This window comes from Phacochoerus africanus, chromosome 2, assembly GCF_016906955.1.
Source record: "Phacochoerus africanus isolate WHEZ1 chromosome 2, ROS_Pafr_v1, whole genome shotgun sequence".
In the NCBI taxonomy this organism is placed as follows: Eukaryota; Metazoa; Chordata; class Mammalia; order Artiodactyla; family Suidae; genus Phacochoerus; species Phacochoerus africanus.
The window spans coordinates 142,174,624-142,192,676 of NC_062545.1; the positions used below are offsets into that span (position 1 = coordinate 142,174,624).

The following is an 18,053-nucleotide window of genomic DNA, read 5'->3' on the forward strand; positions in this document are numbered from 1 at the left end:
TTCCACATGCCTCAGGAACAGCCAAAAAACAAAACAACAATAACAACAACAAAAAAGCAATGTGGTACTATGAAAAGCTCCGGAGTCTGACAGTCCTTATTTGCAATCCCTGTCCCCCTACCTGCTTTGAATAAATGTGTTCAGTTTCTGAGTCCTGGTTTCCAAAGGAATAACAGGGAAATAATAGGGAAGTAAGAGTAACCCTTGCAATCTCTGAATAACTGATAACCCCACTGAAATGGGAAGGGAGGGTGGAGTGCCTGAGTCCTGGCTCAGAGCCCAGGGTGGGCACATGAAAACAGTCAGCTTAGCAAAGGTCTGTGGCCTGTCCTGAGTAATGCTAATTGTGTGTGTTTCCTATGTGCCAAGAACTTTGATATGTGATTTGCATGCATGAAACCAACTGCAGATGTCAGAACACTGCAGAAGGAATTATCACCTTCCTATTTTAAAGGAGACCCAGAGTTGACAAGGTTAACCACTTGCTCAAGATTCCACAGAGTCGGCTTTGGAACCGGGCAATATGACTAAATTTGAGCCAATACATTTCTATGCCCACCCCCTCGACATAAAGTAAGACATTAACAAGTGCATTAATACACTGAGGGGACCTCCACCTCAGAAGGTACAATAGTGTCAATAACATTTGGAGTTCCCTCTTGTGGCTCTTTAAGTCAAACTCCTGACTTCTTGAGACTCTGTAATATGGACAATTGGGTTTCTAGATTGAGTGTCCAAACACTGTTACCAAAGTTGCCCAACCTGGTATCTTCAGGGTTTTTAAATTTATTTTATAGAAGTATAGTTTATTTACAATGTTGAGTTAATTTCTGCTGTATAGCAAAGTGACTCAGTTATATATATATGTCTGTGTGTTTACATATTTATATATATATATTTATATATATATTCTTTTTAATATTTTTTTCCATTATGGTTTATCACTGGATATTGAATACAGTTCCCTATGCGCTACAGAAGGACCTTGATGTTTATCCATCCTATTTATAATAGTTTGCATCTGCTAATCCTCCCCTAAATATGGAGCACTTCATGAATTTGCATGTCATCCTTATGCAGAGGCCCTGCTAATCTTCTCTGTATCATTCCAATTTTAGTCTATGTGCTGCCAAAATGAGCACCAACCTGGTATCTTTAAAAATTTTAAAAAGTAAAATTTCTAGAGGAATTTCTTCTCACAGAAACATCGTGGCCATCAGCATATGTAACCTTTCTGTACATCCAACAGTAGAGTAAACAGCAACGATAAAGGAAAGGCACATGGGGCTGGGATTCGTGCACCCTGGCAGGAAGAATCCCCAAACCCACCCGGGAGCCGCGGTGCTCATCACAGGTTCCAGAGCAGCGATTATGAAGTAACCATAGCTAACACTCAAGGTACTTAATGTACTATCCTAGGAACTTCATATATTTTCTCACTAATCCTATTATTTATTATTCCCATGGTACAGATGGGGAAACTGAGGTGCAGTGCATGTGGGTGGTCTGCCCAAGGTCACACAGCAGTAAAGGGCAAAGACAGGATGTGACCAGAGCGGGCCTGGCTGAGCTCCTCCCACTTGATCACTGGCTCTCCTGCCTCTGGCTCTCCAACCCGGCTGCATGAGCCTTTGGTTTGTTCCCTCTTTGCTTATACAGTCATTTCCTCTCCTGCTGCAGACCTCAGTCCAAGCTTTTCTCCTCAGACACCAATGCACTGGGTAAGCCACCCCTCCTGAGGATATACTCTCATTCATATTGACAGCTACAGATCTAGAGGAATGGAGAGGACTAGGGAAAGATATGAAGAAAACCTTAGGAGAGGAGGTACTTTCTCAGTTGCCTTTAATTGCACCACAGGGAGTTCCTATTGTGGTGCAGCGGTTAAGGATTTGGCATTGCCACAGCTATGGTATAGGCTGCAGCTGCAGCTCAGATTCGATCCCTGGCCCAGGAACTTCCATATGGTATGGGCGTGGCCAAAAAAGAAAGAAATGAAATGAAATGAAATGAAAAATAAAATAAAATGCACCACACAGGAATCTGAAATTCTAGCTACCAGACAGGACTTTGGGAAAACCATGGAGAAGGACCCTCTAGATGAGAGAATTAACAACAGTGGTAATACAGGGGGTGTATTACGAAGGGGAGGGATCTGCCAGCTGATGGACCTTTGGGAGTGCTTTCCTTAATCTATACAAGGAAGACACTGGATAGACCATTTCAAAGATCACCTTCTGTTCTAAAAATGCTATCATTCAACCTGCAGGCAAAGGAAACAAATGTTTGATAAGAACGTCCCTCTTTCCATGGCAGGACTGTCTGCCATTCTCACCAGCACTAGATCTTCAGAGACTGAGTACAACCAATCCACGTGAACTGGAAAGCACTATTCTGAGCCTCTAGAATGCCAACTGGTTTCTGGCGCAAACAAGAAAAACCACAAAGTGTGTTACGGATCCTTACACAGTGGCTATAAGTTAGGAACAACCGCCAAATGAAGGCATGTCGAGACAGGATGAGGTCTCAGAAAGTGAAAGGGGAAAGCAGGAGAGGTGTATAAAGGTGACTCAGGCTCTTGTCGAAATTTTATTAGAGAAATCAAGTGAGAAAGAAAGGCACTCTGTCACACTGCACATATAATGAAAACTCACACACACAAAAAACATCCTTAACGAGGCTCAAATCTGAGGGACAGAGGCCCCTAAAGTAAACGGTCTCCATTTCTGTAAATAAAAGAAATGGAAAGCTCGTAGACCAAGTTGTGAAAATAAAATGGCTGGTGTATTAGCGGATGAAGTGTGACCCAGACATAAGTCATGTGTTAACGAATGCCATGGAGGGATTCATATAAGACAGAAAAAATAAGAGAATGTTTGAAATTCTAGATTAAAAGAACTGATGTTTGAGAAGACTTCACTATGTATCATAAGTGTATTTGATAGCACTGAATCACCAAAAATGGCAGAGTACAGACCTTGGAGCATCCTTTCCAAGAAAATAGAAAAACTTGGAAAAAACTGCCAGCATCAACCTTATCAGAATTCTCAAAGCTAGTGAAAGGTTGGCAGTAACCGAGTGAACACCTAACCATGAAGGAGGTCCATGGGAACAGGGCAGGAGAGAGCTGTGGCATTTTCATTTATCTAGGCCAACCCTCCTCCCCAGTGCAGCATCAGTCTTAAAGACAATAGCCCATGTGTCCCTGTGGGGACCTGGTGCTGGAGAGAGCAGAAGAGACCTCATTTCCAGGAAATTGTGTTTGTTGGTTTTGACCTAACAGGAGCTGATACAAGGGGTTGATTCACAAAGAAAGTGAAAAAATCTGCATAGACTCAGGACAAGTAAAAACGGTAGATCAACAATCAAAACCTTCCAGCAACGAAAAGGCCAGAAATAGATGGTTTCATGCATGAATTCTGCCAAATTTTTAAAATATTAACATCAATCTTTTTCAAACTTTTCCAAAAATAAAAGGGGAGGGAATACTTCCTAACTCATTCTATAAGGTCATCATTACAAAGTCAGACGAAGACATCACAAGAAAAGAAAACTACAGAACAATATCCCTTATGAATAGGCAGGCAAAAATTCTTAACAAAATACCAGCAAAATGAGTGCAGTAGCATATTAAAGGTTTTATCTCTCATCATCAAGTGAGATTTATCACAGGAATGCAATGCAAGTTCAACATACAAAAATTAGTGTAATACACCAGATTAAGAGAATAAAGAAAATAATCTACACAAGCATCTCAATTGACACAGCAAAGGCAATTGCCAAAATGTAGTTTTTAATAATAAAACAACTCATTAAACTATAAATAGAATTTCCTCAAAATTATAAACGGCATATATGAAAAACCCACAGCTAACATCAAACTCAATGACAAAACACTGAAAGCTTTCTCCCTAAAATCAAAAACTCACTAATAGATCAAGGATGCCGAATTTTGCCACTTTCAAGCAACACTGCACTGGAACTTTCAGCCAGAGCAATTAAGCAAAAAAAATGAATAAAAGGCATCCAAATTGGAAAGAAGGAAGTAAAACTATCTCTATGTACAGATGACCTTATCTTATATGTGGAAAATTCTATAGAACACACACACACAATGTTTGAGCTAATAAATAATTTCAAATGCATTGTTGTAGGATATAAGACCAATTTATCAAAAATTAGTTGTACTTCTCTGCACTAGCAATATGATCCTGAAGAGATGATTAAAAAGAGAATTCTACTTGAAATAGCATCAAAATAAATTTAACCAAGGAATAAATTTAACCAGGGAGATGCAAGTCTTCTATACTGAAAATTATAAAACATTGCTGAAATAAATTAAGGAAGACACAAGAAGTGAAAAGAAACCCTATGTGCATGTAATGAAACATGTAATACTGTTAAGATGCCAATATTATCCAAACCAATCTACAGATCCAATACAATCTTTACCAAAATCCCAAGGGCCTTTTTTTGCAAAAATAGAAAATACACATGGAATTTCAAGGCATCTCCCAAATAGCCAAAAAAATAATGTAAAAGAAGAACAAATTTTGAGGCCTCACATGTCCTCATTTGAAAACTTACTACAAAGTACAGTCAATGAAAAAGCATCATACTGGCATAAGGACAGACATATGGATCAATAGAATAGAACTGAGAGTCCAGAAATAAATCTGTATATCTACAATCAATTGATTTTAAACTAGTGTGCCAATACCACTCAATGGGGAAAGAACAGTCTTCAGTAAATGGTGCTGGGACAACTGGATACACACATGTGAAAGAATGAAGTTTGACTTTTACCTCACGCCATATACAAAAATTAACTCAAGATGAAGATCCTAAATTTAAGATCCACAGCTATCAAACTTTAAGAAGAAAATACAGAAGTATATTTTCACTAACATAGATTCTCTTTATTATTGAAAGCACAAACAACAAAAGAAAAACATAAATCTGACTTTATCAAAATGAAAAAATTTTGTGCATCAATGGACAATTACCAAGAGAGTTAAAAGATAAGACACAGAATGAGAGAAGATATTTAAAAATCATGATTTTGATAAGTGCCTATTATCCAGGATATATATTTAAAAAAAAAAAAACCTCTTACACCTCAACATTAAAAAGACAACACAATTTTCAAAATGGTCAAAGAATTTAAATAGATATTTTTCCAAAAAATATATATAATCAGCCAACAAGCACATTAAAAGATGCTTAATATAATTAGTTATTAAGAAAATACAAATAAAAAATACAATAAATAAAGAGGATTCTGGAAAAATGGTAGATGAGGAAGCACCAGAAATCTGTTTCTCTATCTAGAAAACAACTGCACTGCCAAAATCTGTCTGATGTAATTATTTTGGAAATCTAAGATCTACTGATGATTTGCAACTTTCAAGGAAAGACTTGGATGATAACTTTCAATTCACTCCAGTCAGTTTTAGCTCTTAGCACAGGAGCAGCTACACACCCTCTACCTCAGCCTCATAACAGGCATCTATACACATGTTTCTAGAGCAGCCTACACATAGCTAGTGGGAGTCAGGATAGGCAAAAGGGACCCTGTCTTCCAAATACCGGGGATCTAGTGCTCTGATCACTGACTGCCGCTTCTGATCACAGAAGTGCAGAGGAAAAGGTGGGAAGGCATGGTTGTTGTACTTCCCCTCACTGTTGAAAGTACCTCTCTCTCTGGCTGGAAAGACTTTCAGGGGACTGCAAAGACCAGCAACCTTTTTTTCCAACTTTTATTTTTCTTTTTTCCCCTTTTGGGAGACAGACATTTAGAAACAAGGACATCCTGGAGTTCCCATCATGGCTCATAAGAAATGAATCTGACTAGCATCCATGAGGACACAGGTTTGATGTCCTCGCTCAGTGGGTTAAGGATCTGGCGTTGCTGTGAGCTGTGGTGTAGGCCAGCGGCTACAGCTCTGTTTCAACCCCTAGCCTGGAAACCTCCATATGCCGTGGGTGCAGCCCTAAGAAATAAGAGAGATAAAAACAAGGACATTCAAAAACAGCTGTATGAGTGGGGTAAATGAGAAAGTGAAGGACCATGCTCAGGGAAAGAATCAGAAAAGACCTGAGAAGACCTTAGTATTACATATCAAACTAATCCTCACCACAGGGACAGTCTATGGCAATCAAAACCAAACCAAACCATGGACAATAATTAGTAACAATAACAAAAAGCAGCAAACCCTGGGGAAGAGACGAATCTGATTTCCAGAGCAACTACATTATTATATCCAAACATTCAGTTCTCAACCAAGGGAGTTCCACAAGGTGAAATGAAAAGACAGTACATAGTAACTTGAAGCTGTATGGAGAAATAAACATCTCAGTAGAGGTAAATGCATGGGCATTTATAGAGGCTAGTGTTATCCTAACAATGGTTTGTAACTGCACTTCTGTTTTCTATGTGATTTCATAGGCTAATATACGTTTAAAGAAAAGAAATAACAATTATTAGTCTAAAAGTTAGTATCACTATCCACTTGATGTATAACTCCAAAACTTGTTTCCTGCATAATTTGACTAATATATTTTTTAAATTAAAATTTTAAATTATAATTTAAAGTTTTAATTTTTAAATTGAAAAATATTAACTTTACATTTTTAAAAATGTAGAAGAATGAAATTAGAACATCCTCTCACACTATACACAAAAATAAATACAAAATGGACTAAAGACCTAAATCTAAGGCCAGATACCATAAAAAGCTTAGAGGAAAACATAGGCAGAACACTCTTTGACATAAATTGCAGCAATATCTTTTTTGACCCACTTTCTAAAGTAATGACAATAAAAACAAAAATAAACAAATGGGACCTAATTAAACTTAAAAGCTTTTGCACACCAAAGGAAACTATAAAAACAAAACAAAAAGACAACCCACAGAAATGGGAGAAACTGTTTGCAAACAAAGTAACCAACAAGTAATGACTCTCCAAAACACACAAACATCACATACAGCATTATATCAAAAAAACAAACAAACAAAACAATTAAAAAACAGTCAGAGGGAGTTCCCATTGTGCCTCAGTGGTAACGGGCCCCACTAGTATCCATGAGGACAGGGGTTTTGATCCCCGCCCTTGCTCAGTGGGTTAAGGAGCCAGCATTGCTGTGAGCTGTGGTGTAGGTCACAGACACAGCTCAAATCCAGTGTTGCTATGGCTCTGGCATAGGCCAGCAGTTGTAGTTCTGATTAGATCCCTAGCCTGGGAACCTCCAAATGCTGCAGGTGCGGCCCTAAAAAGATAAAAGACAAAAGACAAAAAAAAAAAAAGTCTACAAAGAATAAATGCTAGAAAGGATGTGGAGAAAAGGGAACTCTTCTATACTGTTGGTATAAATGTAAATAGGTGCAACCACTATGGAGAACATATGGAGATTCCTTAAAAAACTAAATATAGAATTACCATATGAGACAGATATCCCACTTCTGGGCATATACCTGGAGAAAACCATAATTTAAAAGATACAAGTCATTGAAGCAACCTAAATGTCCAATGACAAAGGAATGAATAATGAAGATGTGGCATATGGAATATATATATATAGAGAGAGAGAAATAGAGAGAGAGAATATTAGCAAAAAAAGGAATGAAATAATTCAATTTGCAGTAACATGGATGGAATTAGAAATTATCATACTAAGTGAAGTAAGTCAGGCAGAAAAAGACAAATATCATATGAGATAACTAAATTTGTGAAATCTAATAAAAATGATACAAAAGAACTTATTTACCAAGCAGAAACAGAATCAAAGATGTGGAAACCAAAATTATGATTACCAAAGGGGAAACTTTGTGTGTCGGGGGATAAAATAGGAGATTGGGATTAACATATACACACTACTATATATAAAATAGAGGATTAAGAAGAACCTATTGTAAAGCACAGGGAAATCTACTCAATAATGTGTAATAACCTATATGGGAAAATAATCTGAAAAGAAATGGATATATGCATATGTATAACTGATTCACTTGGCTGTATACCTGAAACTAACAAAACATCATAAGTCAACTATATTCCAGTAAAATTTAATTTAAAAAATAGTTTATGTTTTGGGGCATACCATGTATAGAGAAGTAATTTTGTGACATAAAGAACTAAAAGAATTGGGAACAAACCTGTAAAGGAATAGAGTTTTTGTATGTTATTGAAGGTAAGCAGATATAAAGTAAAAACTAGTCTTGTTGCTTTAGGATGTTACATGAATCATCAGGATGACCATATAGAAACAAACTATAGAATACATACAAGAAGATATGAAAAATGAATTTCAACATTTCACTACCAAAAAAATCAACTAAAAGCACAAAAGAAGATAGTAATGAGGAAATGAGAGAGAAAGGAGCTATAAAGCAAACAGAAAAGAAAGAGAAAACGGATAGAGGTAAGGTTTTTTTTTAAATCATTAATTACTTTAAATCTTTAAACTCAGTCAAAAGACAGAGAATAACAGAATGGGTAAACACATGCTTCAACTATATGCTGTCTATAAGGGATGAAGCACTTGTGATCTAAGCACACAAAGAGATTGAAAATGAAAAAAGTAATACAAAGTATCATCTCCAACCACAATGGGATGAAATTAGAAAGTAACAGAAGGAAAACTGAAAAATTTTAACAACTGTGGAAGTTAAACAGCACACTTTAAACAACCAATGAATCAAGAAAGGAATCACAAGGAAAGTTAGAAAATACTTAGAAACAAATGAAAACAAAAACACAATATACCAAAACTTATAGAATGCAGTGTTAAGGAGAAATTTTACAGCTATAAACACATGAAAAAACAAGAAAGATCTCAAGTCAATAACTTTACAACTTGTGGAAGTAAAAAAGAACAAACAGGAACCAAAGCTAACAGAAGGAAAGTAAAAATAAAGATTACAGCAGAGATAAATGAAATAGAGAATAGAAGCACAATAAAAGGAAGTCACTGAAATCAAGAATTGATCCTTTGAAAGGACAAATTTCTAAAGTCAGAAATGAAAATGAGGACATTATTACTCTTTCTAAAGAAATAAAAAGGATTATAAAGAATACTATGAACAACTGTACGTCAAATTAGATAATGTAGATAATACGGAAAATTTTTCTGGAAACACAAAACCTACAAAGACTACATCAAAAATAAATAGAACGTGAATAGACTTAAAACTAGTAAAGAGACTGAATCAGTATTTTAAAAAAAACAAAACAAAACAAAACAAAAAACAAAAATACTCCTGATAAAGAACAGGGTGGGCCTGACAGCTTCACTGGTGAATTTTAGCAAACATTTAAAAAATTAACACCAATCTTTCCTTTTTTTTTTTCTTTGCTTTTTAGAGCCATACCTGTGGCATAAGGAAGTTCCCAGGCTAGGGATCAAATCAGAGTTAACAGCTACTGGACACAGCTACAGCCATGCAGGATCTGAGCCACGTCTGTGACCTACACAACAGCTCAGGGCAACACCAGATCCCAGACCCACTGAGCAAGGAAGGCCTCAGTGATACTAATCAGATTCATTTCTACTGTGCCACAACAGGAGCTCTGACACCAATCTTTCTCAAACATTTTCCAAAAATTAAAGAGGAGGGAACATCTCCTAACTCATTCTCTGAGGCCAGCATTATCCTGACACCCAAGTCAAAGACACTATAAGAAAAAAAATTACAGACCAACATCCCTTACGAACACTGGTGCAAAACTCCTCAAAAAAACACTATCAAAGCAAATTAGAAGCATAGTAAAATGTTTATACATCACGACCAAGTGAGATTTATTCCTGGAATGCACGGATGATTCAAGGTAAGAAAATTTATCAATGTAAACATTAATATAATGCAGTGGGGGGAATATGATCATCTCAATTGGTGCAGATAAAGCATTTGACAAAATTAAACACTTTTTCATGACAAAAAAAGAAAAAATCCCACTCAAAAACTAGGAATAGAGGGAAACTATCTCAGCATAACAAGAGGCATATATGAAAAGTCCACAGAAAACATTATATTCAATGGTGAAAAACATAAAAATTTTCCTGTAGGATCAGGAACAAGGCAGGGATGCCTGTTTTTACTACTTCCATTGAACATAGTACTTGAAGTTCTAGCCAGAACACTTAAGTAAGAAAAAGAAATAAAAGGCATCCAACTTGGAGCGAAGAAAGTAAAATTATTTCTACTTGCAGATAATAGTATCTTATACATAGAAAACCTTAAAGATTTTCCCAAAAAAGTTAATAAATGAATTCAGCAAAGTCAAGAGACAAAATTCAGTTACATTTCTACATATTAACAATCAACAATCTGAAAAGGAAATTAAGAAAACAAGTTTACTTTAAAATAGCATCAAAAATAACAAAACAGTATGGAGTTCCCATCGTGGCTCAGTGGTTAACGAATCCGACTAAGAACCACGAGGTTGCTGGGTTTGATCCTTGGCCTTGCTCAGTGGGTTAAGGATCCAGCGTTGCTGTGAGCTGTGGTGTAGGTTGCAGAGACGGCTTGGATCCCACGTTGCTGTAGCTCTGGTGTAGGCCGGGGGCTACAGCTCCGATTCGACCCCTAGCCTGGGAACCTCCATATGCCACAGGAAGCGGCCCTAGAAAATGGCAAAAAGACAAAAAATAAAAATAAAAATAACAAAACAGTAATCACTTAACCAAAGAGGTAAAAGATTTCAACAATGACAACTACAGTGAAAGAAATCAAAGATGATGTAAATAAATGGAAACACAGGCCACGCTCATGGAACGGAAGATTTACTATTGTTAAAATTGTCCACGCTACTCAGAGTGAGCTACAGACTCAATGCAGCTGTATCAAAAGCTCAGTGAGTTATTTTCGCAGGAATAGAAAAACTCATTCCAAAATTCATATGGAATCTCAAGGGACCCAAAGGGCCAAAATCGGTAAAGAAAAGAACAAAGTTGGCGGTCTCACATTTCCTAATATCCAAACTCACTACAATGTTAACAGTAATAAAAAAACAGTGCGATATTGGTATGAAGACCAATGGAAGAGACACAGAAACAGAGATATAGACAACAGGCACACAGACTAATGGGACAGAAAAGAGAGCCCAGAAATAAACCTACATATATATCATCAATTTATTTTTGACAAGAATGCCAAGACCTTAAGTGGGGAAAGGACAATCAACCAGCCTGAGATCCCCACAAACCCTCCAGTCTGCTCATCAGCCTTGATTCCTCAGACCTCTCCAAGACCTCATTTCCCCTCCTCCCCAGTGGAATTCAGGGGCCCTCCCCTTGTGTTCCCATGAACCACTTGCACCCCCCTCTCTCCGCTTTGTCCTGTATTGCAGAAGGCAACAGCATCTGCTTTTCTGCTCAGCACACTGCACCCCAGGTGGCCAGAGGAAAACCCCCTCCGTCAGCAGCCCTCCTACTTTCCTGCCCTCAGAGCATCACTCCTCCTAGACGGAAGACACTGTCTCTTCTTCCAGGTCTTCACAGGGCCCTGGAGGCCCCCATGACAAGGTTGGCTCCTCTAAGTCCATCCTACTCCTCTGTTCCTCTCCTCTACACACACGAGTTCTCTGGCTGTTCTCCAGAGTGTCCCTGCCTCAGAAATCTGTTTCCAACTGGAGTGCCATTTCTCCAGAGTCACACAGGTATCTCTCAGCCACTTCAGTGGCTCACACACACATGCACACACACACACAGACACACACACTCAACACACACAAACACACTTGCACACACAAATACAATCACAGACACATACACACATCAGAGCCTCCTTATTCCCTCTCTCTGCTTTTAACACTTAGAATTCATATTTTTCCACATAGACTTTACCACCAGTTGTCATATTATACTCTTGTTTTCCTTTAAAACTGTCTCATCCCATACCTTAGAATAGAATGTCTGGGAGCACAAGGACATTGTTTTCTCACTGCTACATTCCCAGCACCCCAAGAGGGGTCTGGAATGTCTAGGTCACCAATACATGTTTAGTGAATAAATAAGCACCACAGAGCTCAAGGAAAAAAAAAAAAAAAAAGAATCCGGACAGAGGCTGGAAAGTGACCCGGGCATCTGGCCGCAGCCCCTCCCTGACCTCAGCCTGCAGGACCCACCCCTCACCTCAGCAAGGTCTCAGTGCCCAATGTTCACTCTGCTCCACTGAAGTTTAGCTTCACCTGGCATCAAGTGTAACTGTGATTGGCTCCAGTTGAATCAACTCTGGTTGGGAGATGTCTGGGGTCCCTGGAAGAGCTACCTTGGGTGTGGGAGTGGCTGGAGGATGCGGTGCTCTGTCCAGCCTCATGCCCACAGCAGTGGCTTAGTCACCCTGTAGCTTACTTGTGCCTATGGAAGCTCTTGCGGGAAGGAAATCCTGACTTCCTGGAGGGGTGGAATGTCTTGGGCCTCTGTTTGTCCTGGAAACCTGGGTATGGACAGAGGTGTGCAGATATGGCAGGGAGACAAGAATATCAGCTGGCCTGGAACTAGAGAACCCAGGACAGACACCCCTGGGGGCTCAAGATCCTCAACACAGAGACTGGAGACCCATGCAAAGATAAAATTTTAACTATGTCAAAAATAAGCAAATCCATTTTTTTTGTGCTTTGCTTAAGAGGTAGCAATTTAAATAAACTATCCCTTGAAAAGAGATTTATTTGTCCAACAAACTTGAATGTATATATTAAAACACTGTTACTATAATATCCTTTTTGTAGTACAGTTTTAACACCTTTCCACTGTAGAGGACTTTCCAATCTGAAACATGCTTCTATGCATATTATTCCTTGGATTCCAATAAATCCTGGTCAAGGAGGCTGAATAATAATTATTGCCCTCATTTTCAGATAAGGAAGCAGAGCCTTAAGCTCACTTAGGTCATGATGCACATTGTCCAGGGCTTGGTCTCATGCACCATGGTCTACACCAACTTCTGACCAGCTCAGAGAAGCTTGGTCCATGCCCCATCCTCAACAAGAGCAGTCTGCCAGGGGCAGGGGGTGGGGTGAGGGTGTCCGCCTACTCCAGGTAGCCCCTCTCGCCCGCCACCCTCAGGGGGCATTTCATTACGTGTTGCCTGGAATGGTGACAGACATCCACAGATGCACAAACATTCCTTTATCTGATTCCCCATCCACAAGTTCTTGATAGAAGAAAGGGAACTGTCAAAATTCCAAAGGTTTAGTTGCTGAAAATGTATGTAATGTATAATCTCAGCAATACTGCCTTGCACCCTAACATTTTTGTTAAGGGTATATATCTTATATCTCATGGCAAGTGCTCTGGTCACAGTAATATAAAGTTGTAAAAGGAGAATTAGGGAGGATGAAAACACTGGGAGGACAGTCAGCTGTTAATTTGAATTACGCCGTTTACAATATCCATTTGGAGTCAGTTTTTAGCTCTTCAATAAAATGCTTATTGTTGGTGACTATAAAGCGCCTGGAGTCATTATCTTTCCTCTAATAAAAAAGTATCATTTTTCAAGCAGCATAAATTTTAATTTTAGATTTATGGGAGGAGAGTAAATTGTAAAGTTCACACATCATAGGAAGGCCTTTCACTGTTAAAATAATATTCTAGCACAAAAATAAACCCCAGATTTTGACTGTATTTATAAATTAATATTCTAATATTTTAAAACTAACTGAAGCTTGCTGCCACCCCCACTAATATACACATATATGCTACCTCAATCAATCTCTCCCAAATGTACATCATTTTTTAAATTGTTACAAATCATCAAATTAGCAATTTTCAAGTTAAAGTGGGATCATATCAGGGGGGAAAAAAAGCAATCTTCTAAACCTACACTACTGACAGTGGCAATCTGAGACAACATCTTAAAATTTCTAAGTGAAATCTGGCAATAACTATAAAAATTAAAGTGCATAGACATTGACAGTAACACCATTTCTAGGTATGTATCCTACAAAAATACCCCCAAAATGTGAAAGGGTGAATATAGAAATAAACTTATTTCCAACTGATTTGTTTAGAGAAAAACTAGGGACTGGTTAAATAACAGACCATGGAGTCACATTATAGAACATTTGGCACCAATTAAATAGAACAGGGCATACCTATTAAATGTGTGTAAAAGTTAATTTATAACCAAATGAGTCTTAAAAATTATCTAATGCAAAAAATTTACAGAAAATGAAATTACAGCCTGGGGATGTGGCATCTCACTCATCTCCATCTCCTTTGGGATTCTCAGAATCCTGTGATATTGACCACCACAATCAGCCTGGAAATCACGTCTTTATTTCTAGCATTTCCTGCTCTTGTTCATATATACACCTATGGGAGTTCTCCAGTGGCACAGCAGGTTAAGGATCCAACGTTGTCACTACTGCGGTTCAGGTCGATGCTGTGGTGCACGTTTAAATCCCTGGCCTGGGAATTTCTGCATGCCATGGGGAGGCCAAAAAAAACAGAAACAAAAATGCACCTAAGGAGTTGCATAACCGTGAAGTAAGTGGCAATATGCAGCCCTTCCGTGAATTGCTGAGATTAGAGCACCCTTTCCTGTGAAAGAGGCCCAAGTGCTGAGTAGTCAAAGAGACAGTTAAAACACCAACATCAGGAGTTCTTGTCATGGCGCAGTGGAAACGACTCTGACTAGAAACCATGAGGTTGTGGGTTCGATCCCTGTCTTTCGCTCAGTAGGTTAAGGATCTGGATTGCTGTAAGCTATGGTGTAGGTTGCAGACATGGCTCGGATCTGGCATTGCTGTGGCTCTGGCATGGGCCAGCAGCCACACCTCCGATTGGACCCCTAGCTTGGGAACCTCCATATGCCACAGGTGCAGCCCTATAAAGACAAAAAGACAAAACAAACAAAAAAACAACATCAAAACCAGGACCACACTAGGAAGTTCCCATTGTTGCTCAGCAGGTTATGAACCCAACTAGTATCCATGAAGATGCAGGTTCAATCCCTGGCCTCACTCAGTGGATTAAGGAGTTTTGCTGTGAGCTATGGTGTAGGTCACAGATGCGGCTTGGATCCCATTGCTGTGGTGTAGACTGCAGCTGCAGTTCTGATTTGACCCCTAGCACAGGAACTTCCATATGCTGCAGGTGTGGCCCTACAAAATAAAAAACAAAACAAAACAAAAAAACCAAGGCTCACATTTTATGGTCATCTCATTTGCTCAGGAACAAGGGAAAGAACTGTTCAGAGCAGAAGATACTCAGGCTTCATGATTTCACAAATGAGTCCAGCTGTAACTGTAGCTCAGTCTCTATTCCCTAAAACAGAGGCTTTTTTTTTTGCCCATGTGTAAAGTTTGTTAACCAATGCTTTGGTTTCTATGATCTAAAACAGACACAATAGGAGTTCCCATCGTGGCACAGTGATTAACGAATCCAACTAGGAACCATGAGGTTGCGGGTTTGATCCCTGGCCTTGCTCAGTGGGTTAAAGGATTCGGCGTTGCCATGAGCTGTGGTGTAGGCTACATACGTGGCTCGGATCCCGAGTTGCTCTGGCTGTGGTGTAGGCTGTTGGCTACAGCTCCAATTAGACCCCTAGCCTGGGAACCTCCATATGCCGCAGGAGCGGCCCTAGAAAAGGTAAAAAGACAAAACAAAAAACAATAAAACATGCACAATAAAGAGACTGAATGATAAGTATTATTATCCGGTGTACCTTATATGTTCCCGAAGTTTCCCTGACTCTGGCACCCCCAGCACCAGGCTAACCTATAGGGCCTTTTATTCACCTTCACTGTTATATTAGGTCCTGTCTTCTAAGTGCCTCCTGATTTTTCTCACTGCAAAAGCTCCTTGAATTAAAGATGGGGGTAATCTCTATTATACGCCAATGTCCTAGGCCAGTGCCAGGGCAGAACAGACACCGTCTCCTATTCTGAAGAGACGGTAGGAGGCATCCTATCAGGGTCAGTGGTGACATAGACACTCACAGGTTTTCCCTGAATTTCATCTTATCCAGAGAATGAGAAACATGATGGAAAACTAAGAAGAAAGCGAGGATGCAACAAGAGGTCTAAGACAGACACAAAGGACTGCAGAAATTCAGAGACATCCGGGATCATGCAGACAAGGCTCGAGGACAAGACAGCATTTGAATCTGATCCAAAGAATGAGTACTTTCATGGATATTGGTTTACTTGGACAGGTTTGGGGGTTGAGCATCAATAGAGTAGTTGAGGTAAGACGGTGGGCTAGACAAAATGTGGTCCTAAAACCAAGCCAGTCTCTCCCACACCCACTATGCCTGTGGACAGTGTAACATACAAGTCATTAGTAAGTGGATTTGTGATGGTGTAGACAAAGGTTAAAAGCTGACTTTTACAACATGTTGAAAAAAAATGATGCTTGCTGAATAATGCTGAATAATAGAAATGAAGTCTAGAAAGCAGGAGTTCCTGTTGTGGATCCACGGTAACAAATCCAACTAGTATGTGTGAGGATGCAGGTTGGATATCTGGCCTTGTTCAGTGGGTTAAGGATCCGGCATTGCCAGAAGCTGTGGAAAGATCACAGACGTAGCTCGGATCTGGTATTGCTGCGGCTGTGGTGTAGGCTGGCAGCTGCAGCTCTGATTTGACCCCTAGCCTAGGAACTTCCCTAAAAAGCAAAAAAAGAAAAAAGTCTAGAAAGTAAACATTTACTTAAACTCCATTCATGCAGCTTTAAAGCACTCATGGTCCACCTATATGGTAAGATGATACTGCAGACAGGGCCTCGGGCTCTGAGATGCCACTTGGAAAGAATCTATACGTAGACGGATATGTGTTCTGCATGTACTGAAAGAGACTCTTCCTGGCAGAGGCCATGTTTGTTTGCCTTTTGCATTTAACTAAAAGCATTTAGAAATACAAAACTTCCTTTTAAAAAAAGGGCCAAATAAATAAATAAATAAATAAATAAAATAAAATAAAAGGGAGTTCCCGTCGTGGCGCAGTGGTTAATGAATCTGACTAGGAACCATGAGGTTGAGGGTTCAGTCCCTGCCCTTGCTCAGTGGGTTGACGATCCAGCGTTCCTGTGAGCTGTGGTGTAGGTTGCAGACGTGGCTCGGATCCCGCATTGCTGTGGCTGTTGTGTAGGCCGGTAGCTACAGCTCCGATTGGACCCCTAGCCTGGGAACCTCCATATGCCACAGGAACGGCCCAAGAAATAGCAAAAAGACAAAAAAAATAAAAAATAAAAATAAAAATTAAAAAAAGGGTCAATAGTTCTTTTTTTCAGTAACCAAAATCTTGCCAGGAGTCAGTTCAGATGACTAAAATTTTTATGTAGATTCCCTGGTAAATAAATGTCATAAAAAAGAAATGATCGTACCCTTTGTTGCCAGGGGTTAACTTGCTTGCCTGCAAGCACTATTTGAGTCATGAAAACTATTTTTCCCTCTGCCTCATTTATGTTAATGTTAATAAGCCCAACTTATAAGGTACCATTAAAAACATGAGAAAAGATATTTTGTATCATTTAAATGCATGTGATCACTTCCCTATATGATAAAGCATAATGATAAAACCAAAATTACACTACACATACACACAAAGGCCTTCTCAAGCATAGAAAGTGGTTAATGAGAAAACCTGCAGCACTGGCAACACTGCAGGAAGCGTGGAGACCCATGCTGAGATGAGAATGAAGGGGTAGCCAAGAGCTGGTGCTGCTGGGGGATGACCACACCCTACTAGTCCTCATTCACCAAGCCAAGATCCACAACAGATTTTGTTTGTTTGCTGTTTGTTGTTGTTGTTGTTATTGTTTTGGGGGGCCACATCCATGGCATGCAGAAGTTCCCAGGCCAAGGACTGAACCCTTGCCACAGCAGTTACAACTCTGGATCTTTAACCCACTGCACCACCCAATAACTCCTACAGCAGGTTTTGTGGCAGGGGATTTTAAAAGGCTTCTCTTGGCTTCTGAGAGTTATTTCTAATCCTTCTGTTTGTAAGCTAAGTAAGCTTTATTTATCCTTTACACATAAACCACGTTTTCTGCCAACTATCTAATGATGCTGCAGTATCCCCAAGATCCTGAATTCCCTGTGACGTCC

At 39.3% G+C, this 18,053-nt stretch overlaps 1 protein-coding gene and 1 non-coding gene across 2 annotated transcripts in view; both read right to left on the bottom strand.

Annotated features, from left to right (window-relative positions):
- Positions 1–18,053, bottom strand: part of GABRG3 (gamma-aminobutyric acid type A receptor subunit gamma3) — a 599,057-nt gene that overhangs the window by 434,275 nt on the left and 146,729 nt on the right. The window lies entirely within an intron of this gene.
- LOC125121638 (U6 spliceosomal RNA) lies at positions 1,036–1,142 on the bottom strand. The gene has a single exon (XR_007133526.1). It is a non-coding gene; the product is annotated as a U6 spliceosomal RNA (small nuclear RNA).